Consider the following 26,562-nt stretch of genomic DNA (forward strand, 5'->3'; position numbering starts at 1 on the left):
TCCTATTAGTAACCCTGGCTGTGGTTGCATAATCAGTCATTCTTCTCTGGCCATTTTGGAGGCGCTAACAATGCCCCTGTGACTGGTGGAACTCCTCCCTCTGGGCTTTCCAATCAAATTTGGCCCCATGTGGACCGGGTCCTAACAACAGACGAGGCAGCGTGGACTTGTGTGGGGAGCTTTGTGCTCTGACAGGAGCTCAATCCACCCATGACACATGACCCAAGAAAGGAAAACTGTTATTTATTGGAATATAGCAGATTCAAGTTAAGGAATTAATGTTAGCTTTTTGACCTCCTGGGATATATCTGCATATTTTCCTATACACTGTGTTTTTACTCACACACATATTATATTTGCATGAATTTTACTGTTAGAAGGATGAATTCTGCTTTAATATTGAATAAACAGGCAGTAAGTTGCTAAGGTGGAATTTATTAAATGATACTGAGAGCAGCTTCTCTGGGATATTGAAAATTTAATATATTCTGCTAAGGAATTGATTTTCTATCTGAAGCAAATAATTAATTCCCATAAGGAGGAGTACGTTATCTCTATCTTATGGGAATTAAACTGCATATTACTGTAATATATGGATGGTAGCGGGAATTTTGTGCTTATAGTTTAAGCCTGTCTTTGTATTCAATAGCAGCTGTTATGAGAATTATGGAATCAAAACCAATAAAGATCAAAGATCGAAGCTTAATATTGGAATTAAATGACAACCAACAAAGAAGAAATACAGTAATCATATGGATTTTATTGTTTTCTCTTGTAAGTCTGCTACAGTGAAAATAAATAGCAATCTGTTAAAATCAGTTTCAATGTACTGCTTTACAATGAAATCACTTTCTGTGTTATTTATTTATTTTTACTTATATTTTTATGCATTTGTTATGCATGGAATTTTAAAATTTTGTAGAAACTCCCATAAACTTCAGTTTAAAAAATAGATAATGTACTGGCAGAAAATTATGTATAATGCTATGTTATACTCTAGTTGAAAGAGTGGACTATTCAGTACAACATTTATCGCTTTAATATATCAGTTATTCAGTTACCTTCTTCTTCAACCAATCCATATTCAAAAATCAAAAGCACCATGATTAGTTCAATCTATTGATTTTAGTATACCTATTGTACTTCTTAGTTTGAAATAGCTTTTCATTCATATGCTCCTGTTGTGTTGGACATTCACTATGAGCCTGCATTATCCTACGCTTTATCTTTGTCACCCATTGTGGTTGCTGGATGTGTAAGGGAAAAGGTTGTAATTACTTACGCTTAAGGGTGTAAATTCTTTATATGTCAGGGACATTTTTATCCAACCTTAAATTACCAGCCTCCTTGACAAGATTTGGAACCCTGTTTTGTGCCAGGGTTAATGTCACTGCATTAATGTTTAAAGTAATATTACCCGTCGCTAACTGCAAAATAGTGTGACTGCTGTCATCATCTACAACTCGGTGTGACCTTCTCCTGTATAATCTGAGCATGTAATTCCCTCCAGTGTAATGTCATGTTGGATCAGAGGAGGTACCAGTGTCCTGATCTGAGCAGCACACAGCAGGAGGTGTGGAGAGTCAAATGGACAACCAGAGGTTCCCCTTAAGGGCAAAACTGATGTTGTCTGCATATTCTCCCTTCACTGCGGTGGCCTTTGTGGGGTGAGTTCATAGATCTAAAAATAACTGGGATCAGTTATTGCTTGTGTGCTAAATGAAAGTGCATAATCTGATTTTTTTTTTTTTTTTTTTTTTATTTGAGTAGTTACTTGAAATTACTCCAAAGAGGGGGTTTACATATTTTTTGTTTCAATTTCTGAACATTTAAGTTCAATGATTTTTTTATTTGCTTAGCTGTAGTTTTTTTTTTCATATTTGAATTAATATCTGACTCCTAAATGAATGTCTGTTTGTTGCTAAAAACAACATATGTTTGGTGCACAGTGCTGCATCCAACAGATTTGGGTACAGTATACATGACTGGGTGACTCCATGGTTGTATATATGAAATAGCTTCAGCTTTACGCTCCTCTCCATTCCACGGCCTCGGGTGTATAAATTTACTTGATGGTTTTCGTTTCTCTTTCTTAATTCATTGCAGTCGGATTCCTCTTTGATGCAGTTCTGTTGTCCCCCAAACAATTGAAGTGGAGACAATGGAGGCATAATGATAGATCCGTGTACCCACCATCTGTAAGAGCAGCTGCTCCCTTGCATCTGTACAATATGCTGGAGCGGGGAGCCTCAGTAATCTGCATAATAAGGAGAGGGCTTATCTCAGTCTAGTTAATAATCACAAGCAATCGATGCACTTCATTCCCTCACTCTTGACTGATGAAAAAAAGCTGCAAAGTTTTGGTATGTTTGCTGTATCCTCAAGATAGGCAGGGGTCACGGAGTAATGCCAAGCTGTTGATTTTGCCTGCAGCTAGAGATTTAGTCTGCACTCACTTTCATCTTTTCATGAATACCATAATTACAGCAGGACATTCTGAGTTATCATACTGCATCTTCCCTCCTCAGTCCCTTATAGGGTTTGTAGCATTTGTAGCAATGCTGGAGCCCACATCAGATTTGGGTGTATGATTGTAAGTCTGCGATAAACACATAGCTTGTGAAGTGTTGATGAGAGTCATTCTGCAACAGCAGTACTCTTAAAGCAGAAGATTGTCCTTGTAAAACACTAAAAATTCATTTGGAAATTTCACCTGTCTGAAATGGCTTCTTAGATATTACTACCTCTGTGCATGTTGCCACAGACACAACTACAGCAAGTGATATTCCACAGGGCATAAAATCTCAGCTCAAGGATATGTTCGTATCTTGAATTCAGAACAGATAAACAACCTTTGTATACTGAATCTCCTCTATTTTCACCTTTTCTAACTTATCAACTCTGTGCAGATCAGCACAAATATGGCTGTGAATTCTTAAATTTTATTGGAATAAGTGCTTCAAAAACAGCACTATATAAACTACAGGAAATAAAAACAATTCTTATAGTTCCTATTATTCAGCTGGAGGATTTGAAAGTCAATTTTGGCTTGTTGACACTCAAAGAGTGAACAATCTATCCATTGAGCAGGCTTTTCCCCATATATGACATTGGAAAAGTCTCCATGAAATTTAATAAATACCCCCTATTCATTACTCTTGGTAATGGCTCCTAAGCAGGCACCAAATTGATTGGCCAGAAAATATGCAATAGTATCGATCAACAAAGTCTCCCCTTGGTATTCTCTTTTTAAATATGCTCAAATGTGCTCATTAAATTAAGTCTTTTTAATACTCTGCAGTGTGAATAAAATTGAATACACAAAATATGAATATGCTTTAAATCATTCATGGTTGTTTAAAATAATAGTGGAAAAGGTGGCGATTGAGAGAGGAATACTACATACAAAAGGACAAAAAATAAGGAAAAAACATTGTTTTAAGTTTGTAGGCAAATGTGTTACCAGAGCACTTTCCTTGTGCCATAGCATTGATGCTACAAGTCGTTTGAGCTTTGCTTGTGGGAAGAAACATGAATAGTCCAACTGTTATTCCATTATGTGGTGAGGTGCAATGCCTAACACGCTGGTCCTCTACAGGTGATCAGTTGGACAGAGATCACAACAGCCCCAAAATTTTATTCTCATTGTTCTTAAATCATTTGGTAACCCCCTATGTCCTGTGTATAGGAGCATTGTCATCTTGGATGATACCACTCCAATCAAGATAGAAATCATTCATCCCAGGATAAAGACGATCCATGAAAACAACTTTCTATTGATTTGCAGTGCCTCTTTTCTCAACAAGGGAGGGTGAGTGTCATTCCAGCAAAATGCTCCCCATTGCACTTCAAATTGTTAAGAGTATATATAAGATGCATAAAAAAATTGCCTCCTCCCATGGTTCCTCGATCCTCCTAATTAAGCATGCATGATGTTTCTCTCCCAGCTGCTAGACTGGTGAAATGCACTAGGCAGGTGTATTAAGCCCCCCCAGTGAGGCTCGAGAATGAAACTGGTATATGTAGAAGTGCAGGTGTGACATGTTAGGAGGAGTCCAGGTGCTTATTGAGTTATCAGAGGCAGCTGCTGCACGTTTGATTTATCATCTGGGGCTTGGCAATGCCATGTCTGAGCTTCAATAAATCAGATAACGAAATAAAATGTTCTGAAAATTACCTTCCGGGGCGCCGCAATCGTGATAACTTACATCTAGCACAGAGTTGGATATAGTGTAGCACCTACTGACAGTGCTTATTGAACCTGTATATTGACTCCATACACTAAATCATGAATGCAAAGGTTTTAGCCAGACTGAAGATTCACCTTGAATTCACCCTTTAAGTGTTAGGATTTGTCACTGATTTGTGGTTTCTTTTTTGTTTGTTACAGCAAAGCTACACTGGGATACAGGTGTCATTAAAAATACATTAAGACGATTAGATTATGTTTGAACATCTCGTAAACTTGCCCTCAGGACCTCGTAATACAATGTTTACTCTTTGACATGAATGCCATGCTTACCTCTGCATTCTTGAAAGCTTTAAACTCAGAATGAGCCAGCCAGTCTCCATGAGCACATAAAAGGTACCCAGATTTATGGGGAGGTTTTTATCCTAGACTCAGGCACCATCTGATAAACCACCACTCTTTGCTTGAGGCTAAATAATACTCTTTGAGGTCCTGATTTACAATGCTGTGAAGGATCCATTTGTGGTTCAGCTCTGAGGCATGCAACTCTTTGATTGGTCATCCGTAAGCTCAAAATTTGGCCTCAGATCTGCAGCTCACGAGCTTGAGGATTCCTAAATGGACAAATGCATAAATGATGGTAGGTTTTTATTCAGAGTTAATAGATGAAGAGAAATGAACTTTCCAGAGATGTAAAAGGCTCTTAGATTTAACAAAATCCTCCTCAACTCCCTCTGATTGAGGCTAAGACTGTGGCAGCATGCAACCAATCTATTCGGAGCTTTTTAAAAGCAAACTCATTGGGGTATTGGTCTAGTACATAGACTCCTAAGAGATCTGATTAAAGGGAAATCCCTCAATGTTTTACCCTCACCTTCTCCATAATAAATCAGTTGCACATTGCAAATGCCTAAATTCATCTTACTGTGCCTGGCTTGACATTAGGAAGAAAGTCTCCAGTATCAGTGCTCAGAAATACTAATCGTAATTTAGCCAACATTTTTCCATAACTCGAATTGTAGATTTTACGTTGACAAAAAAAAAGGCACTTTATGTTGGGCCATTGTGACCTTCGAGACCTTAACAGGCACTGATACTTTGATACTTTACATCATCTGCAGAGTAAAAAAACATTTCCTCAACATTTTTTTCATTAGATAGTAATCAACATGCAAACATTGCCACATAACGCATAGAAGAACAGACACAAGATTGTGTGTTGACAAGTACTTGTGCATTACAGACTTCTGTAGTTTAGAAACTGTGAATTAATTCAGAGTGAATTAATTTAATTTGAAAAATCTATAATAATAATATCACAAATCATTTAAATAATTACATTTACTTAAAAAGAAGACACAATATTAGGTAACAACTTTTGCTTTTACATTTTAATTAAATAAACAGTTTAACTGCAAATGAAGTTTTGTCTAAACAAATTTCACAAAGGCCCAACCTGTTACTCTCTTAGCCTGAACAGGCCCTAACATTAAAACATTTTACTCGCCAAGATATTTTGAAATTAAATGTGTCTAAACCCTCCCATACCTGCCTTAGTGACCTGCAGCTGTTACACGTCACCAAAAGCAGCAGCAACCTTGACTCGTTTTACAAAAATGAAAACGCTGTCACTGTAGTTCGAACAAATCAAATTTAACTCGTGTTTTTTTTTTCTTTATTTGATGCTTAGGGGGTTGTGAGAGGGTCATGACATTGTTTGGTGATATTTTGACACATTAATTGGACTAAGGGCTTTTCGTCACAGCTGTTGGGAAATTAAGAGGAGATTGAAAGCCCCTGATGTCTTGTAATTACTGTTTCATGTTGTGTAGCCACACTTACCAGAAGCCGTGCTTTCTGATGAATGGGCAGTAAAAGCAACAATAGAGTGTCTATAATGCAAAGGATTTGATCTGGAAATGAGTGCTTTTTGTATCAAAAATTAAGGTCAAGAAAAAAGAAGAAATTTAGTTTGTGTCACGTAAAAATGAATGCAAAGTTATATTTTTATGCTCCGAATAAGCAGCGGTAATGTCAGTAAAATTACGTGGTTAAATCTGGCGTGACCACAATCAAGTATTAGTATAATTAACTACACAATTTTGGCAGTGTAATCGCATGCTTGGCAAAGGAAATGTTCCGCCCAGCGTGTTTCAGGCCATGCTCCACAGAGAAGGAGCGGCATTCAAAACAAACCGCTGTCCCTGATATCAGCTGGTTAATCCTCTGCTTTTAGTGGCTTTATTGGTTCATTCAAGAGAGTCTGTTGACATTCCCCCTGCCCTGTTAAAAGGCGACTGCATCTCAAGTGAAATCTGGAGTGTTCTTTACACAGGCGGGGAGCCCCATGTGGCTCCTGCCTCCCAGTGGGCCCGTGATTTTCCTGCTTTAAGTGTCTACTGTCAACACTAATTTGTCCCACTCCTCCTCCGCCCCCCTCCAGAGAGGGACGCTCTCCTAAAGTTTTAATAAAAGATCAGCTATAACTCCCTGTTTTCTGGGCGTGAGACAAGAGCTTTAAAAGCCACAGAGGCAATAAGATGCCAGGTAATGATTACAAGGCTTGAACAGAAGCAGTTACCAATACCACATACTGTTTTACACAGCACACTGCAAGTGTGTGGTACAGCTTAAGGCTGTCTCCTTTACAGGGTTCATCTACAAATCAGTGATGGAGGCTCAGCGTTATATTATCGGACTTGTAGTTTTTTTTGTTTGTTTGTTTTTAAGGACTACACTGTAATTAAATGACATTGATAAAAAACTTAAACATGGTTTAAAATGCTTAGCGTTGGGTGTGTAGTGGGATGTCTTCCAAACAAAAAATCTTAATCTCAGTGGCATGCCACTTAAATAATTTTTTCCACTTACAATGATCTCAGAAACCAATTCTCCTGTGATGTTTATGTAAGAACTTTGTTAAAAAAAATTTTCCCTTCATTTACTCTGCGTGACTGCACGTGTTTCTCAACACTGTTTACGGCCTAATACAGACTGAAAACGTGTTGTAGCCCAGTAAATCCCTTTGTGCGTTTTCATTTATCCATTTTTCCTCAGGATTAATAAGAGCAACATGATTGCAAATAATAGTTTCTGACATGTTTTTCTTGAATACCATTTCAGGGCCTGATAAAATAAATTGCTCCATTTCATTTATCTGTCTTTGAAGTCTAAAGGAAAATCAATGAAAGAAGTAATTTCTCTCCTGCCATTTAACCAAATTCCCATCTACCTGAATGATAGGTCCCAGGGAAAGCAGTCAGGAGACTTTCTTTTCAATTATCCCTGACTTGTTTACAGAGTGTTTTGTTCACTGGCCTAGATGTGAACATACAAATCTCATATGGGTTTTGCTGTTATTGAGGAAGCTTAATACAATTCCACTTCGAAGGTAGGCAAGAACCATGTAGGAAATTGCTCAATATCTCAGTCGAAGCCCAATTTTCACCGCATTGTTTTGTCGCACGGTGTATTGTAGTGTTATGGTAATGTAATATGCATAATTCATACACCTAGGGCCCCCCTCCTCATTTTTGATTCTGCTGTCCTGCCTGTTCATCTGAAGCTGAATTAATGCTACATTGTCCATTAGGTGGCCATAACACAGGGCAATACTGTCACACGTTGTGGTTAAACTGAAATTCCCTTGAGGCGAACGGTATTTGTTATTTATTTAATTTTTATATACAGTCTACACAGGAATTGTTTTGCAAAACACAGCTTTTCTCATTTTGGGTCAAGACTGATACGTTTTATTCCTGGGTTGAGACAATAATTCTGCGTAGTAATTGAAAATGTTTTTCTTAGCATCCCGAGTCCCGAGAATTTTGCTTTTCTGTGTGTTATCTTTTAGCTTCTACTATTCTCAGGTGAATCAGTGGCTGTGAGAGCACAAAGAGAAAGTGTTAGATGTGGCTTGTTATCCTCTCCAGGGTTCACTTAGAGAGCCCCAGACTACTGCAGTTTTGACCTTCATAAGGCACTGTCTCCCTGCTGGGAACACACACACATACACCAAGCACATCCACTCCACAGCCGGCACTCATTGGGTCATGATGGGGCTAAGCAGCCCCATTAAAGCATGCTCATCTAGGCTGGGATCACGTGCACAAAGCGTAGAGATGGACTCTGGCCAAGAGGTCTTGGTCCTATAGTAGATAGTTCCACAGCACAAGTGTGCCGCACGTAAAGTTGCAGGAAGAAGTTGCGTAGCCATAAGAAACTGCAAATTAATATTATTTTTTCTATTCTGTATCTGTGTCAACTTTTCCTCAGGATACCACTCTTGTGATGTTTCAAGCTGTGCTCAGAGTATTATAAATCCATTTTTTGGACATGCTGTGGTCAGTTTAATGATCATTATGTGGCTCAGATGGAAAAACAAGGGAATAAGGTGAATCAATGATCGATTTTACTGCGTGACTTGATTCATGGCTACTGCTGTGATAAATGGCCATTGTATCGAGCTTGAGGGTAACTGTTTTGAGATAATATTTGTATGTCGTGAAAGAGACCTCATACGATAATACTTTTGCCTTTGCTTTCAGTGTTTCATTAATTGATTAGTCTCAACGGCTCATAGCATCCTATGATGCACTCTGCTGCTCAGGAGAAGATACTATGTTAGCTAATAACTGTAGATTATGCAGCAGTACTGCATAAAGGTAGCTATAAATCATTTTAGATATTTATTATGGAACTGTTGCTGCAGATGTGATGTGCCCACCAAAATCTTTCCACATCCAAGCTTTAAATCCCCAAACTCCATATCACCCCGTGTTTTTCCCCTGTTTTATTTAATTAGTCAAATGAGATACAGAATTGCCTTCCTCACTGTGGTAGCTGTGTAGCTTCTGCGCCAGCTCTGTAAAAACACGGGCATGTACAATATCAAGCAGGGGATCTGTCTTTGATTCTGGCTGATGGGAGGGCGAGCTTCACCTAAAGGTACTGAAGCAAAGAAATAATGGTATACTACACTGCTTGTGAAGAGCAATAGGAGAACGAAGGGGGGTTCACATTAAAAGTGTCTCTCTAGGTAGCTGACATGACGCGACTAGTCAGACGTAAATAATGACAGACGGAAACTATCATGAGGTCTGTGAAGCATCCGCGTGCTGCCATCATTTTCTGTCTAACCTTGCATTGCCAGCAGCTCACCAGCTCTGGAAATCATTTAAAAGGCAGACTAACGATGCTGCCAGACCTAACACCAGTCACAAGGATTTGCATCAGTTCAGATCAGCTAAATAGATTTCTAGTTTAGCCATAGGTGATTTTTTTTTCTTACCACCTAGTGACTTTTGCGTTGATTTACCATCATATAATTTACAATAATTCATGTAAAGTGTGGTTTTTAAGTCTTATAATTTTAAAGGGTTTTAAAAGAAAGATGCGGCTAGTGTGGCTTTTACTGTTATATGAATGTTTACCAAACTACTGCTGATGAGGAAAATTGGATTCATTTTTCTTTTTAAGTGGATATGTCACTTTTCTAGTGAGGCTAAAATGATGATGCAAGGGGACTAAAAGTTAATATCAATTCACTGAATGACGTGGTGCTTCCATGGGCTGGCTTTTTAATTAGATTTAGCTCATATGACATGCAGTACCTGTAAATCAAATTTAGATCTGATAACATGAAGGTTCAATTGAGAAAGATGACCTAATTCTAAAATGTTTATTTTTCTGCTGCATTGGAAGAGACAAGGCGAGTGAAAGGCTTTTCTGTGGAAAATAGCTTTCCTATGCTGCTCTCTGTCTGTAATACCTTTATAGTGTTTTTATATTCCTGATTAGGTCATCTATTTGTAGCTTCAGCCAGTAAGCACATGGCCATATTTCATGCAAAGAGTATGTGTGAGATATGTTGCATTTAAATGATATAAAAAATAATTTGAATATCAGTGTACACTCTCATTTATTGTTCCAGTTAACTGGTTCCTTACTGTGGGACAATAACAATGCAAAACAGGAGACCATTCTGCTATATAATTAAAATCATCTTTGGGGACATGTTTTTGCTCTGCAGATTTGAAACTTAAAAATTGGCACAGTGTTGTATTTGCATAATACACAATGAGTCCCACTCAACAAATTTATTAGTCTAGATCCTCAAAAAGCCATGGCAAAGCAACTTTCATTCTATAATTGGCATCTTGTGGTTTGCTTTCCTGAGGAGAAAGTGAATTGTATATGCTTTTATAATAAATAGCATATTTAAGCACCCAGGAAATCACTGCAAGACATCCATCCTACACGGTTTCATTTATTCTAGTGTGTTTAATTAAAGCTGGGAAACTATAAGCAATGTGTCTGAACGGTGTCTAATGTCTAAGACTGGTTATTAGATATTAAATTGATGCATAATTCAGGCAATTAAGAAAGTAATCACACAAAGTAATGTAATGGAAGTTAATTATTACTGCATAAGCAAACAGTTCATCAATGCTAGTTAACGCTGCGACTGCATCCCTAATATGCTCACCAAGCACGGAAATTCCTCTCCCTCAATGTTTTGATGTGCTGATTAAACATTGTGGAGGCAGATTATTTGAGACAGGAAGTGGGTCTCTCACCTCTGCTTTTCTTGAGTGGCAGGATCTATCTATCTATCTATCTATCTATCTATCTATCTATCTATCTATCTATCTATCTATCTATCTATCTATCTATCTATCTATCTATCTATCTATCTATCTATCTATAAATCTATCTATCTATCTATCTATCTATCTATCTATCTATCTATCTATCTATCTATCTATCTATCTATCTATCTATCTATCTATCTATCTATCTATCTATCTATCTATGCTGCATGCATGTTGCCTTATGTGTGTACAGGACAGCTCAGTGACAACACAGCCCTTTCCTCTGTGGGTTCAAAGATCCAAAATCACGTAAAACTAACAATTGGCCAGCCAGACGTGCTCGCTTTCTCTCTCTCTTTTGAAGACATCCGATAAAACAAGACCTTCCAGCCTCGGGTTGTTTTCCTGAGTAAACATGCGTGTCACTGTTGACCTTTCCCGGGGTCAGGCTGCTTTTATATTGGCTGACATGTTTCCAACTTAATAGAACTGTTTAGCGCAGATCCCTTGGGCCCCTATATTTATTAAGCTGCAATGAGTTGCATCTGTCTGGTTGAATCAAGAGGACCAATCAACCGAGGTCAGACACATAGTAACAGAGAAATATAGACATGTAGCTACACACTGATGCATGCTTTTTATGGACACACACATGTATGCAAGCACGCACGCACGCACGCACGCATACACATGTAAACGTGTAGACAGATGCACATTCGCATGTGTGCGTGTGGACAGTTATTAACAGCTTTTTTTATGCACTTACACAACTATTGTGTTAATTTTAGTCTCCCTTTATTTTTTTATTACTTTATGTGTAGCACTGTGTATATGTAGTAGTATATCATGAGGGATTGCAGCATGGGGTCCATTGTAACTCTCTTTTGTCTTGTTTTGTAAGCAGTTTCTGAGGTGTATTGATTTATCTTTGTTCAGCCATTGTACAACATCCCATAATGCCGGTCATTTTCTTAGACTGATTTTAAGCCCCTGTCTGGTAATCAGGGATAATTGTCAATTATCACAAGGAACCATCAGATCAATTACTGCGAAATCAATGCAGCCACTTGGCTTGTACTGCCTCTTGTCTTCCAGCAGAACTACCACCTGGAATCGTAAAGAAGCCTGTAAATCTAAACATGCATATAAAACAACTAAAAAAGTTTCTAGCATTGTTTTGTGATGCTGGAGCATCAGTGGCAGGTAGTGTTTTACAGTCATGTCTCTGAAATGGGGAGGCACCAGATGCACTTCTCACTGCTGTTGTTTTATCGCATCTAATGGAGACAAAACTATTGTTACCTCTTAAACTGAAGGCTGTGTATTATATCTTTTCCTTTTTATGAGCAAGCCTGAGAGAGCCTCTATCGCTGGTGGATGAGATGACTTTTGTGATGAAAGTTAATGTTGGGGAGTCCTGATGTCCTTATTTTCCTCTCAGAGGCAAGATTCCACTTTCACCTCATGAAGGAAAGACGCTATCCGCTGAATGGCTTCCTCCGTGTAGGGAAACAAATGTGCTGCCGTAATGGAATAGCCCGGTCAGCAGCCTAATGTATTATCTCCTCCTCAACATATTTATTTACACTCAACTACTCCACAAATTGTCTTGTCATCTTAATGGGTGAGGATTAATCTGTTGCCATGCTGGCTTAGGTGAATGAAAGAGATTGACTTTTTTCAAACTTTGTGGGCTTATAGGGCAAGTTAACACTTTAATGGCCAGGTTTTGACATGCTATACAGTGTGTTTAGTTCCCTTTTGTTGTTTCTGTTTGATCCACACACAAGCATCCCTCATACACTTCATAGTAAATAGCCTGGTGTATGTTAAACTACAATTAGCACAGAATAACAAATGGAAGACTTGCAGTATATAGACTTAATGCTTTTTTCATTGTAACCATAAAGTGTGTTGTTCAAGGACAAACCTTATGATTCACCAGTGAGGAAGGACAGGCTTTATAAAGACAAATGGTAAGGTCATCATTAAATCTATTGCAGTATCTGTAAGGTTTATTACAGAGCATATTGTGTCTACATATTAGATATTGAATCCTTGTTTAAGACGGGGGCCCAAATCATGCTGTCCATTTCGATACATGTCAATTGTACAATAATCATTTTCAGTGAATTTAACAGAGATTGTCATTTACCAAGTGTCCAAACTGCTCATATTTCATCCCCACCTGAAAGAGGCTGCCATTGAGTATAATCACATACACACCTACTGCATCAGACCAAGAGAAAACAGAGTGTGCACTTTGTGCACAGCTATTTATATCAATAAGTCCCGTGCTGAGAGGCACAAAATGAGCGTTTAAGCTCCAGGGCCCAGAGAGCTCAGTAGCAGGTGGGCAGGCTGCTTTGAGGTGCCTGGGCGGAGGGGGTATTCACTCCTTTACAGGTGTTGCCCATCTCTCTGTGAGTCCATGGTTCTGGGAAGGTTTAGGTTTGGGGAGGGAGTGGGACAGCTGGAGCAGGAGGCGTTGGGGAGATAGAGAAAGAGCCTCTTCACACTGTCGGGGCCTCCGCAGGTCAGTGCCTCTACCCAAAGGGACGGCAGAGCGAAACGCCATCAATTCACAAACAAAGGAGCCACTTCACCCGCCACAAAGGAAACATATGTGATAGAGCTGACTCCCGAGCCGCAGCTCACTTTAACATGTCAGCCTCTCCTAATTAGCTTTGTTAACTCCCTCTGCTGTCTGCCCAACTGAGGCCTCTCCCAGTCACATGTGGGCTTTGTGTTTACAAGGGCAAATGCTCGGGCTCACCCCTGAAACAAACATTTTTCTTTTAGCTTGATATATTGGATTGTATAATCATTCCTAAAATGAGAATTATCTTGCAGACGACCCCCTAAACAACTACTCTATTATATATGGATTCTATTGATGCAGTATTGATATATTGATTTCTTCAGGACAAACAAGCAAAACCTTATAGTCCTTTTAATGTTTTACTACAGTGCTTTCCTTCATTGTGTGTGTGAGTGTGTATGTGTTTGTGTGTGTGAGACGAGATACTTTAGATGAAAACAGCTGCCCCTCAATCTTTATCGGGATGTTTTGGAGTCATTACAGGCCAGTCTTCAGACTGTGGTCTGCCATGCGTTACATGTTGCAGTCCACACTGAGCCTCATGTGACCCCTGCTGCTTACCCACTGGCAGTGCAATTTAACCAGGCTGATGACATGCAGCATGACATCCCTTAGAGAAGCGTCCCACTCGCAGCCGTAGTGGGGGGTGCGAGTGAATCTTAGGAACCCTTGCTGACCTCTCTGGAACACAAATAAAAATGGTCTTTGATTTAAGGGGAATATTGTTTGGTTCATGTAATTTTTCACACTGAAGCCATGCATAGCAGATATCCCCTTTTAAAAAATGCTTGTACAGACAGAATGAAACTGCATCCTTCCTTTCACTAAGTTGAGGAAGTTTCAGCTTAATGAAATGAAGGGGGCATCCTGTATACATACAGCAGATCGTGCTGTGAATGAATCTTATTATCATAAGTCAACCTCAGTTTGAATTCAGCCATAACTAGATGTCTCGGGCCTGAACACTAGGTGGGTCTGACAACTGACACGGCTGAAATATTTATCGCTTTCGTGATGTTTACAATTTGCTCCACTCTGTTTACCTCCAAACAGTGGTGGTAGATTTCTTTTGGTATAAAAAAGGACACCGCAAGCCTAGATGTTTGGACTTGAATTGAATCCTTGCTTAATAATTACTAAAATGACAATTCCTTAATTACAAATGGATATTACTGGATTATATGAACATAGCTTTCATGTTTGTTGCAGTACATTAAGAGGATTCCTCTGGACTTGTGAAACTCAGTCTCTGGCTCTGCTGGCTGCTACATAGTCCAGCACTTGAGAAGCACCCGGCCCAGAGCTGTGTGACTGCTGCTGACTGAGTGTCATGATCCCAAGATCTCTGCTTTCTCTTTGACAGGAAGGTTTGAAATTCTTGGGTTAAAAGTTCTCTGAGATTATATCTCAGAAGGCTTTTGTGATGATGGTTCATGACAGGTATTGCTTTCAAGTGGGTGAAGGAATACTACTGAATGTCTTTACTGCAGAGAACTTCAAAGAACTACATCAGTTGAATATATTATTAGTAAACAATACATGTTATTCAGTTTCTCTTTTACTTTTTATTTTATTTTAAAGCATGATTGGACTGGTGTATTGATTAAAATTGAAGTTTACATTTGCTTAAACCCATTTCCTGACTTCACTCAGTAAAATCAGTGTTTACATAAATTTCAGGTCTTCTGAGAAGTGTTTTTCTTCTCAGCAATAAAGATTATTGTGCTCCTAAGAGATGAGCCACTAAGTAAATTATTTCTCCATGGATCCAAAAATAATAGGCATTACTGTGACCTAATGCACTGCAACTGCATTTGTCTCACACTGCTTATATTATTTATCACTCAGGTATGTATTCATTAATATGCATGCTTATATATAGTAATGTTCTATATCACGATTGCAGAAGCTGAGGGTCTTGCTAGAGAAATGTAATTAAATACATTTATTTTACAGATTATTTGGAGGTTTTTTTAAACTGTGCTTTTCTGCAGTCAAATCCATTTTATAAAGAGTAAAAATAAGAATATTTACCAAGCAAATGTGTATCAAAATATGGCATTATTCTCTGATAGGTGAAGCATACTTACTTTGACATGCCTCAGCAACCCAATGTATTCTACACACTCACTGCCAGCCATGACAGCAGGCTGCTTTTTGTTCTTTTTCTCCTTTTTCCTGAACACTTAGAATAAAAATCAGAAGTACTGTTGTGGAGGAATACCAAGGTAACAGTCTGGAGATGTCTGGCCAAAAGGGATTTGTCCCTCTCGGTACAAGGCAGGGGATGGTGTGCCCTACTATTTTGCATTTCTGAATTGCTTAGCTGCCCAAGCATGCTTTATGTGGGCCGGGCTCCTGAAGTGTGTCATAGCATCCTATGACCGCTGTATGGGAGGCTTGCTGTTGGACTTTACCCAACAAATATGGATTATGTTAAAGCGGGCTGTGAATTGACGAGGATATGCTAATATGTCCCAGATGGGTATGTGAGAAGCGGACGGCGGGGACATGCAGACAGTATATAGCAGAGGCAGTGTTTGGCAGGTCCATCATTCCGTCATTAAAGGCCACATTATTACTTACAACAAGGCTTGCATGACAATTGCTGGAATAAATGCAGTCCCTCTGAGAGCACCCTGTTGTGCCCTTCAATTCCTCTTTGCGTTTCTTTTTTTTTTTTTTTTTTTTTTTTTCCTGTTGTTTTCTTCATCCTTGCAAATCTCCTCTCAGCTGCTGATGCTGTGGATCCCGGTGCTGTGTAAGGGGGTTTGTGCTTACCTTGTTCAAACATCAATAAGACAGGCTATTACTAGCTGAGGCCATTCATTAATATAATGAGATGGTTTTTGCTTTAATTGATAACCGATTTGTGTTGATGAGGCATTATGCACTTGTGGATACAATATTTTTGTGTATTTTTTCAAGTTGAACCGAAGCACCTGCATATTTGTTTTAGAGAGGCAGCACTCCTTTGGAGCCATTATTCTGTTGTACCACTGGGCTACCAATGAGCTGTCCCCTCTGCATTATTATTGAACTAAGGTATTAGGTTTTCAGCTGCACAAGCAGAAAGATAATGGTGGCTTATGTGTAAGTACGCTTTTGGGACAGTCTTTGTGCTTTTGATATAAGCAACCACCTAAATGACAAGATTAAAGAAAGCAGTTAAATGATAAAAAAATAATAATAATAACGCTGTAGTTTACTGCTGAGATTTTCACAGGATTCATTGTAAAATTTTTCACTGAACAGGAGACAGAGGTTTAACTTAACAGTTTAACAGTTTGACTTTCTAATAAGCCTAAGTTACAGTGACAATTTTCAGCATCCACACAGAGATTAAATGTTTAACTTTATCTACTTTTTATAATTTAGTAATTAGTAAGTAAAAATACCAAAAATATCATGTCTTCCAGCTTCTCAAATGTAAAGAGTTTTTTAGTAAACCAACGCACTGACACAAAAGATGTGATGACTTTGCATCAAACGCAGTTGAAATTTATCAAATTTTATAGACTGAAAGCTGAACAGAAAACATTTGTTAGTTGTCTTCTTATTTCTCTAAAATGTTTTTTTTTTCATGCACTTTTTGACAAAACACACACAGATTTAATCTTTTATTAATCGACAGTATTTTTTTGTGCACCACAAGCCTGTGTAAAGATGTACTTTGGTGGGGAGCAAATGACTGCAGACAGCACATCCAAGCACATCAAGGATTATCATCACAAAAATTACAGAATTAAAGATGTCAAGACTGGCTTTGAACCTCCCTCTGGAGACATAGCTGGGTGGGTAGAGAATGAGGGGCTGGTTAGGGGGTGTTGACATTTGTTATACACTTCTACATGTTGTATTTGCTGGGGGCATTGTTAGCACACACCGCCTCCAGCATAGGATTTAGGCAGGCCCCCAGCAGATGCAGACTGCCCTGCACACACACACACACACAGACACGGTCTCTACCACCACCTCACCCCTGGAAGATGAAGAATAGATGCCCTGGGGCAATTCAGCTAGTGTGGATCAGTTCAGATGAGGCACATTAAGTGGCTAGTGATAAATTTGGCATGACAATTGCAAACACCATCGCTTTTGTCTGTAATTAATTCCAGTGGTGCCTGAGGCCTTCCCTGTGTTACTACTGGTGTGGGCCAGCAGTGCTTTCCTAACGAGGGCACATTACAGCCAGGATTATAGCCCAGATAAAGGTGCTCTTAGAGGGAGGTTAGTGAGATGTATTTCTGTGTTGTTAAGTTAAGCGAAGATCTGGAAGTAATTTTTTGAATGCCTTGTGCAGGAACAGAAACAGTAGCACGAAGCTGGAATCAAACAGCAGTGGTCGTTAGCTGTTCACTTACTTTCAACTTCATGCACTCTTAAAAGCAACCTATGCATAATAATAAAAGGTAAACCAATATGATAATTTAAACCCTTCCTAAATCCAGTCTGAGTCTAATAAGGAATGATTTGCAGCGCAGTAAGTTTCACAATACTGGTTTAGAATTTTTAGTACAGGCATCTTACTTAAAGGCTGAAATGATGAATAGGCACAGAGCAGTGGAAATTATGACTCCACAGATTGCACCTTTAATATTTGGTCCAATGGGTCCCACAACTCAGTTATTTTCATTCAGTGGTAATGTGGATGCATTAATTAACGGCTTGTACTTCTGAGTAGTTTTATTACAGCTAATGTCCCTCATTAAGTGAAATATAGTTACTGAAGGACATAAAAGAATCCCTCAGCAGCACCATTAATCTTGATTTCACTTGTGAGAGCACTTGGATATCTTCTGTAACTTGCTCTGCAACGTGGTATCTCTTGTCGTGGCTCAGGCAGTCTCGTGTGTTTACCATCTCCTCTGTTGCCTCCAGCAGAGGGGAAGCTGAACACACCACCAATCTGTGTCATTACTCTGTCATTGCATCAAATCACATGATTAGCTTCATGGGGCAGTGGAGGAGGCCCGGTTGGAGCGGCTGGCCGTTACAGTCCCTGGGTAATGGTCCGGTGGCACTGTGATGGAGGGTTGTGTGCTGTCCCCCATGCAGGGCCAAGGATGCACCATCATTCAGCCTGCTGGAGATGGCCTCAGGGTGAATCGTCTTCTTTACTGCTCAGTCCTTTCACTTATGTTATGACTGTAGCAGTGCAGTTTCCTTCTAAAAAATACTGTTTTGGGGTAACAGTTCTTTTCTTGGACATGCTATCGTAAATAAAGGAACAGAGCTGTTTGGAAATGGCTGATACTTTGAATCATTTGCTTGGATCTGCTACATCTGTGCATAGAAAGGCTTTCCAGTTGATGTTAAAATAAATTACGAAACCATTAAATGGGATAAGTGGTAACCTATGTAGGAGTACCTAACAGGGCTAGGTGCCTCTGTGGAAGGCCAATCCGACAGTTTGTCGATGCAGCCTTTTATAATGCAAAGGCTTATAATTATCTCACGCACGCTCATTTCACACTGACATATCGCTTTCCTAAATGTCAGTAGGAACAGCCAATGCACTTCTCTTCCCCCAACTCAAGAGAGCCTTCTCTGCACCCTGCACACAGCCAATGATGATGGCAGTGCTTTAGCCCTGAACGTGTAGTCCTCCGCCAGGGAATAGCAGTTCAGGCATCACCGATCGTTGACCTGGCTATTGTTGTTTGTGATACTTACTGGTAAACTTTTGCAATCAATACAACATCAGCAAGCAGAACCCCTGGGAATGAAAACCTGAAACAGCGCACTTAATCTTGGAGCCGGCCCCTGCTCCCTGCTCTGCCGCTAAACTAGGTAGTTGGCCTACTTGATGCGGCATTATTGCCGCAGAGGTCAGATGTGAGCTGTCTTGCACAGCGCCTGATGAATGGCTGTTTTTGATAAAGCGCCTCTCCCATCCAACAAGAGACATTTAATAATGATGGACCATAACTGCACACAAAAAAATCCTTGTAGAAGGAAGAAAAAAAAATCCCCTCCTGCCTGCCTTTCCCCATATCAGACAGCAGCTAGCTATAGTCAGTGCACTTCTGGGCTTTGATATAAAGTACTGCAGAAATGTGGAGTTTACAGTCTCTGTTCAGTGGAATTTGCATGGGCAGCTGTGCACAGATACACAGCAAAATATCTGTTTTAATTGACTATATATATTTACTATTTTTTAAATAGTACAAAAATAAATTGTGAATCATTTATTCGCTTAAATGTTAAAATTAAACTAAGCTTTTATTTGATTGTATTTTATTGCAGATATACCGACTTAATTGGGAATTAATATGCATTGTACTAAAAAATATCAGTGTGCAGTGCCACAGAAAAGTATGGGCGTATGCACTGTTTTACTTTGGAAACAAAGCTCACAAAGCTAACAATGTTAAGTGCTAGCATTATATCCACAGTCATGCAATTTAGCATCCACTCAGACTGTAGGATCCTCCTCTCAGCACTCATCTCTAGAGGCACACATAGGATAATTGAATGTCTTTTAAACTGTGGATGATCATAGCTCAGTGGTCAAGGTAACAGCTAGCAATTTTGCAATCTGCCATTGTGATGAGCAATCAAATCAAATTTAAGTGTCTCCAAATAAAATGCACACCTTTTAAATGAGTATAGTTATGAAAGTATACAGCGAAATTAAATGCCATTCTCCAGAAAACAAAGCCCAAAGCGCTGTGACAGTTTTGACATAGACAATGCCTTTAGTGACAGGAATAACAAATTAATTGGAACCATAACACATTCTCTCTAAAGGTGAGGTAAACACACCTGACTGTGTATTTTTCACCATCAGTTAAATCTCAATTGAATCTAAAAATAAACCCCAAGACATTGAACAGTTTAATGGATTTTGACGTCTCTGCATTATGCTGTCACTCCAGTATAAATGAATCATAACTTTGCTCTGCACCAAGGAATTACCATGCATTTTGAGAAAATGCATTGAGCGCCAAGCTGTGAATTATGATGCAAGATCAAAATAAATGTGTAATGACTCTGGAGATGCCCAGAATAATTTATTGGGTGGAGATAGTTCCATATTGAAAAGAGAGCCTAAGTGGGATACAGAAGCACTGTGCACTGACACTGCCCCGAATGTGTTTGAATTCTGAAATGTCAGCGTTAGATAGGCAAAGAATCTAGCCTGTTTACTGAAGCTTGGTAAATGAGGGCTTCATTTGAGATGCAGCAGTATTCAATTATATGGTTATTTATTGATCAGAAACAATATATGTCTGTCTGCCACATGTAAGGATGAATTCAGAAGATAAAAAGAAAGTGTCAGTGAAATTGGCCGATGAAGGATTGCATTTGATCTGGGTGGGAATTCAAGAATGGAGACAGAATACCCTGGTGTTAAAAATGGGCAAGGAGTGTATTTGCAATTAAAGTTTTCAACAAAGAACTGTCAAGTGGGATTTAAAATGAGAAAGAAAAAACGCATAACAATACCAAAATAAACCAGCGGGAAAACTTTCTAAGAAGAAAAAAAAATGCTATCCATCTACTATAATCCGTGTTTACTTTATTGTAGAAGTAAAAAAGAAAATGTTTGTGTTTTTTTTAATTAACAGATCGTTTAGCTCAGGCTTAATTTTCCCACTTTGTCATCAGTTTTATTACTAACTAACATTTTTTTTATTTGCTAAATACCCCTGTTAATATCAGAATACCACCTTCCAACTAAAAAAAAAAAACTGATCAATTTTTAAAGCAGTTGCAACTCAATATTTCTTTCATTCTCCACCCTTTGCTTTCCTTTCTTTTGCTGTTTGATGATCAAGAAAAAAGTTATGAAACAATTCATGGAGAAAACCCTCTGCAAATTATTTTATGATTATGTTTTATTAGCGGCAATAATAATGACAATAATAATAATAATTCAAAATAATAATCATCAAGAGAAAAATGAACTAAACACCTTGTGAGGGTCATCTTTGACTGTCCGTGGCCAACCCGTTCTCACTCCCAAAGCGTAACATTTTACGCTAGGTGACAAATCGTCACCATATTACGTTTTCGGCTACCCACCACGTTCCTAAATGACGACCTCGGAAAAAAGAGGACATATGAGAACCGTCTGGACTGAATCTACACATGTTCGCTCTTTTTCTTCAAATCGCTTAGAAACACGCTATTTAACATCATTAAAGACCTGGTTAAGGTCAGGAATAAGGTTATGGTTAGGGCTAGGGATAAGGTTAGGTTTAGGGCTGGAATACAGGGCTGGAACGTCTATTACCGCGGGAGTGTCATTAACTGGATTTCAGCCATAACCCGCCGCGTACCATAAGAACGCCGAAGGTCTCCTTTCGCGTTCCCCAGGAACACCGCGGGACGTGACAAAACGTCGACATGTTATGCCTCGGGAGTGAGAACGCTCTGCCGTGGCACTGGGCCATCCCAGAGCTTTTTGTCGAATAAACTGTGAAACTTTACATCCTCTGCCCCTCTGTTAGCTCATTTACAGGGCTCAGCTGAAGTGTGCTGGGGTGTGTGATGCACCAGCGCACTCACTTTACATCCCCACTGTAAACACTGTCTATTATTCACAACACTGTCCTCCAGAGAGATGGATCCCGGTGAGGCCTCTCTGAATATGGAACACCAGCTATTGTGCTTACCTGCTGCCCCATATCAGCGTGGCCCACAGTGGCCCTTAGATGGTTCTCGTTCAGATCTCTTTAGCTGGGCTGGAGGGTAATCCCTGGGCAGCCAGGGCTTCTCTGTTGTCTCCTGGTTGTTTTCTGTGTAGTTCATAAATTATAGATGGGCCATGTCGAGGGCCATCATGCTGCCTGATCCCTGTCTGTGCTGACAGCTGTATGATGCGCACTGAGTGCAGCAGATTGGGAGCTCAGAGTTTCATCAATAAATATCACTCTGACCCTCACACTTGGCCTCGTGTCAGCGGTCAAGGTAATGGCTTTTTATTATCGTGAAGGGCAGCCCAGCGTGGGGTAGTCTTAAGGTTGCTCGTCCATCTCAGGTTTGGAGATGCAGCAAAGACAGACAGAGAGGGAGAGAGAGGAGAAGAGTTGCTAGCCTGAAGTTAAATGGACTGGGTTGTTATCGTGTGAAGCCCGAGGATAAGTGTGGATGCGTTGTGTGGTTCACTGTGAACAGTGGGGAGCTTTTTGTGTGATGCTCTAGAGGAAATAGTGATTTTCATGGACACATTATTGGATTAAATTAACCTTATTAACCAGCTGTGATGAATTCTATTGAACTAACAGCTTCACACACATCTTCAAAGAAATCGTGTGTGTGTGTGTGTGTGTGTGTGTGTGTAATAGTGTGCAGCCCGTTCTGCTTTTAGTGTGTTTGTGTTTGATTGTGGAGCCTATCTGTCTATGTGTGCGTTAGCTGATGGTTACCTCTAACTGCCTGGCTTATGGATGACAGGGCTTGAAATGCCATGATTGCGTACTGAAAGCTCAGGCAGCTGTACATGCTGCATGATGTCTTCAGAATGCAGGTTTTTAGACAAAACAATATAGAACAGAACATCATTTTGTCTAAAGTTCATTCATCAAAAAAGCTGCATATTTTGAAAAGGGTAAAAGCCACACACAGCCCTGTCAGGGAAGCGCAAAGGCTAGATACTATAGATTACCTTAATCCCCTGCCAGATATAAAAAGGATAATTACATATTTGTGGTGGAGGCTGTGTGGTGAAAAAATCAATACAGCCTTTTTTGTATGACACTTCATTAGTGTGAAAAAATCTTGGAGCTGAGAAGAACTGCACTGCAATTAAATGGTTCTGCTACCTTAGACTTTGTAATGGCTCTATATTATTATCCAGTTTATTTGAAATAGTGGTTGCACTTGTGGAGTAATTGGAAACCATTGATTATGTACTTTTATGTCTACACTCTTGCACATCATTATGGAGAGAAGCAATAGTTAGTTAGCCTCTCTAATGAAGCACTAATTGCACTAAGTAGGTTAAGATGTTAGTCAAACTGCACTCAACTGAAATCACAACACAAAGACTTCCAATTAATCTGCATACTCCGACAACCAGATGTTGTTTTGGACTGCATATCTTGCAGATTTTATTTGCTTTGTGTCTGATCCTGTTGCGTAAATAGAAATTGTATTTGTATCAGTCCATTGGCAGCAGATGGAATTGATTGGAAAACGGGGAGATAAGGGGTGGCTGGAGGAAAAAAAAAACTAAGGTGATGGAATATAAAGTGGCCGCTTTGCTGCCGTTTTCAAGAGGAGTACCATTTGTAATGTAGATTTCCTTCTGATAATGTCAGCGGTGTAACCCTGGCTGGTAATTGTACAGGAGTGTCTGTTAACTCATATCACTGTGTTAACATTTATTTAAGGATGTGAGACCCTTGCACTTAGTTTAGCCGGAGACATAACTCCAGTGTATCCTGATGTAATATAATATATTGTATGGATGTCTGTATATAATAGAATGTGAGATAGCATCACATCAGACAGCACAGAACAGACTCACAGCATAGTAAGGACATAGAGAAGACGGCAGGGATGAAAGCCAACACAGGCCACAAGCCAGACCTAAAACCACAACATGACAACTTTTCCCTGAGCTTTGTAAATATAAAAATAATAATAATCATTTTCTTTACGACCTCCTAACCTCGGCTACCTCGTGCAATTCCTGGGTTTAGTGTATTGTGGCTATAGTAACCCATAAATAATGCAATACAATTAAAGCTGTTAGCAATGTTAGTTTTATAAGTTGATTGAGCTCGTCCTTTTCCGTTGATAATAATTTAGATTATGTTTTTCTCTCACCTTTAAACCATCTCACTGTCAAATGAGGCTATTATATGCCTCAGCAGGGCATCTTGCTTCTTTAAGTATCACTTATAGAAATTCCACTGTAGCCCTATTGATTTCTTTTTTTGAAAATACCCAATTATTTTTCAGGATTGTATCGAAAACTAAATACGGCATTCATTCAGCGTGGGCCAGAATTTATTGTGTGCAAAAATGTGATTGATTGTCCATTTGTGCAAATGAATTACCCCGTCGAAATCTGAGCGCAGCGCATTAGCTATTGAGGTCATTACAGGAGACACCGGACACCTCTGCTAGTGGTGTGGGGGTCCACATCAACTGCCCACACTCTGTCCCCCCATCGTGGTCCTCTGTGAAGGGGAGTGACGCTGACAGTACACTCCTGGCAATCAGTCAGCTCGCCACCCACCACTATGCGCTATTTGAGATGTGGAGAGCAGGGTCTGTGCTGGTTACAGCTTAAACCCAGCAGCAGCAGCAGGACTTGCCGCCTTTGATCTTTTTTCTTTCAAAGGGCTCAAATGCTCACGCTACTGTACGCTTGAGAGACACGTCAGCCTTCACTACCCAGGAAGAAAAAAATATATAAAAGTCCCGTCTGCTTGTTACAGATACAGAATAATTCAAATTCAAATTAAAAGGCTAAGTGGAATTTTAAAAAATCACAGTATTGTTGATTTTATTAATAAGAACCATCTGTTGAACACGTTGAGCAGGGTAGGTTGGCGTAAACTGGAGTATAAAATGTGGGGTGGAGACCTCTATCAGGATCTCTTATTAACAGAAGCTTGTTCTTGGTGGGATGTTAAGAAATCTCCTGGCTTTATATGGCTGTCTGGGGAGAGGGTCAAACCCTGTAAGCTGTCATTGCACATGAAAGGATTAATGTCATCTTATAAGAAGGGGGGGAAAGCCGTCTTATAGTTATTTATTCTGTTTCATTCACATTCTGCTGGCTCTGTAAAAGAAAAAGGCTAATGTCAGGTCTAATTTGTAGCCCTTTAAATTCCAGACAGAGATTCTTTACATATCTCTGGAGCTCATGGCTCCTCTTGGCGCAGCCCCTCTCCTCCTCTCCATCTGGGATTCCTCTTAAACCCGACCAATTTACTATTTGAAGCAAAGTGAAGATTTACATGAGTTTGTACTTGAATGGCTCCAACTCTGGCTTCATGCACTAAACACTCCCACTGTAATTACCATTCGTGGATCTTGCTCTCTGATACCTCTCTCTCTCTCCTCTGCACCTAGGCCAATTGAAGGGGAGAGAAAAGGAAAATACTTATTCCCCAATGCTGATTCTTAGTGCTCCTTGTTCAGGATCTGTAATTGGATCTGTGTTTTCGACTCCCTGCTAATAAGCAGCTTACTTTGGCTCCCTCTAGACTTGACCCACCACATTTTTGTTTTATGAATTTTACAAGGGGATTTTAATAGATGCTTTAGGCTATGCAAAACATAGGCTGAAAGGGAGGCATAATGTGGGAGCCTTGACACAGAGTACGCCTGAGTGGCTGCTTATCATTGAGGACAGGTCTCATAACTTTCATTAAGATTGATGTAAGACAAAAGGGAATGTGTAAGAAGAGGGACATGAGAGAATATTAACCTGTGCTCCTGTAACTAACTATAATTGTTTTGCATTCAGTCTCTCCTCAGGCAGCCGCCCTCATTATCTTTACCCGTACATGACGGCACAGCTGATTTTAGTAGCCGGGCTTGTTAGAGGAGATTGGAGGTCAGGGCAAACTGTAATCTGCCTTTGGTTATTTTTATGGTAGAATCCGACGGCCGGAGGCTGAAGCAGTGTATCAGTGTATTTTACAAACATAAGACCTCATTTCTTTTCATTTTACATCCATGTAATTGTTTCTGAAGTTCACCGCTTGTGGCTGTCGGAAGTTCAAGCAGGTTAGAGTGTGTTATTTCACAGTGGAGTTTGTTTTTCTGTATGCTTTGCCTTTTCTTTCACAACTCGGTAGAGTAAAATGTTTCATATTTTTTTTAAAAAGCCCCCCTTTTGTGCTATTCGTTTAAACAGACCCCAGATAGAGAGGTGTAGTCTTCATCTCTCTTGCTAATACGGAGTCTGGTGTTAGTCCAGTGCTCATTTGGAAAAGGCAGAATGACAGTGTCACCCATTCAGGGTCAGTGAAATGAGAGGGAATAAAAAAAATGTAAAGACAGGTGCTGACCCGTAGCCTACCCACAGTTTCTTCAATCATTAAAATACTTCCAGAAACCATGAAGGATTCCATTATTCATTATAGGTTATCGTATTATAAGTGATTTTTATCGTGGCTGTCTACATCTCTACATTGAGCCAGTTCATTTGTCTCAAAAAGGAAGAGAAATTAAAGAACATTTCCAACATATCTCCCGATGAATGA

At 39.6% G+C, this 26,562-nt stretch overlaps 1 long non-coding RNA gene across 1 annotated transcript in view; it reads left to right on the forward strand.

Annotated features, from left to right (window-relative positions):
* The window catches only part of LOC143412880 (uncharacterized), a 55,040-nt gene that overhangs the window by 6,885 nt on the left and 21,593 nt on the right, over positions 1–26,562 (forward strand). Inside the window, exon 2 of the long non-coding RNA XR_013093397.1 lies at positions 3,689–3,811. This is a non-coding gene — a long non-coding RNA (uncharacterized LOC143412880). The remainder of the gene's footprint in view (positions 1–3,688; positions 3,812–26,562) is intronic.

Source organism: Maylandia zebra, linkage group LG16, assembly GCF_041146795.1.
Source record: "Maylandia zebra isolate NMK-2024a linkage group LG16, Mzebra_GT3a, whole genome shotgun sequence".
NCBI lineage: Eukaryota > Metazoa > Chordata > Actinopteri > Cichliformes > Cichlidae > Maylandia > Maylandia zebra.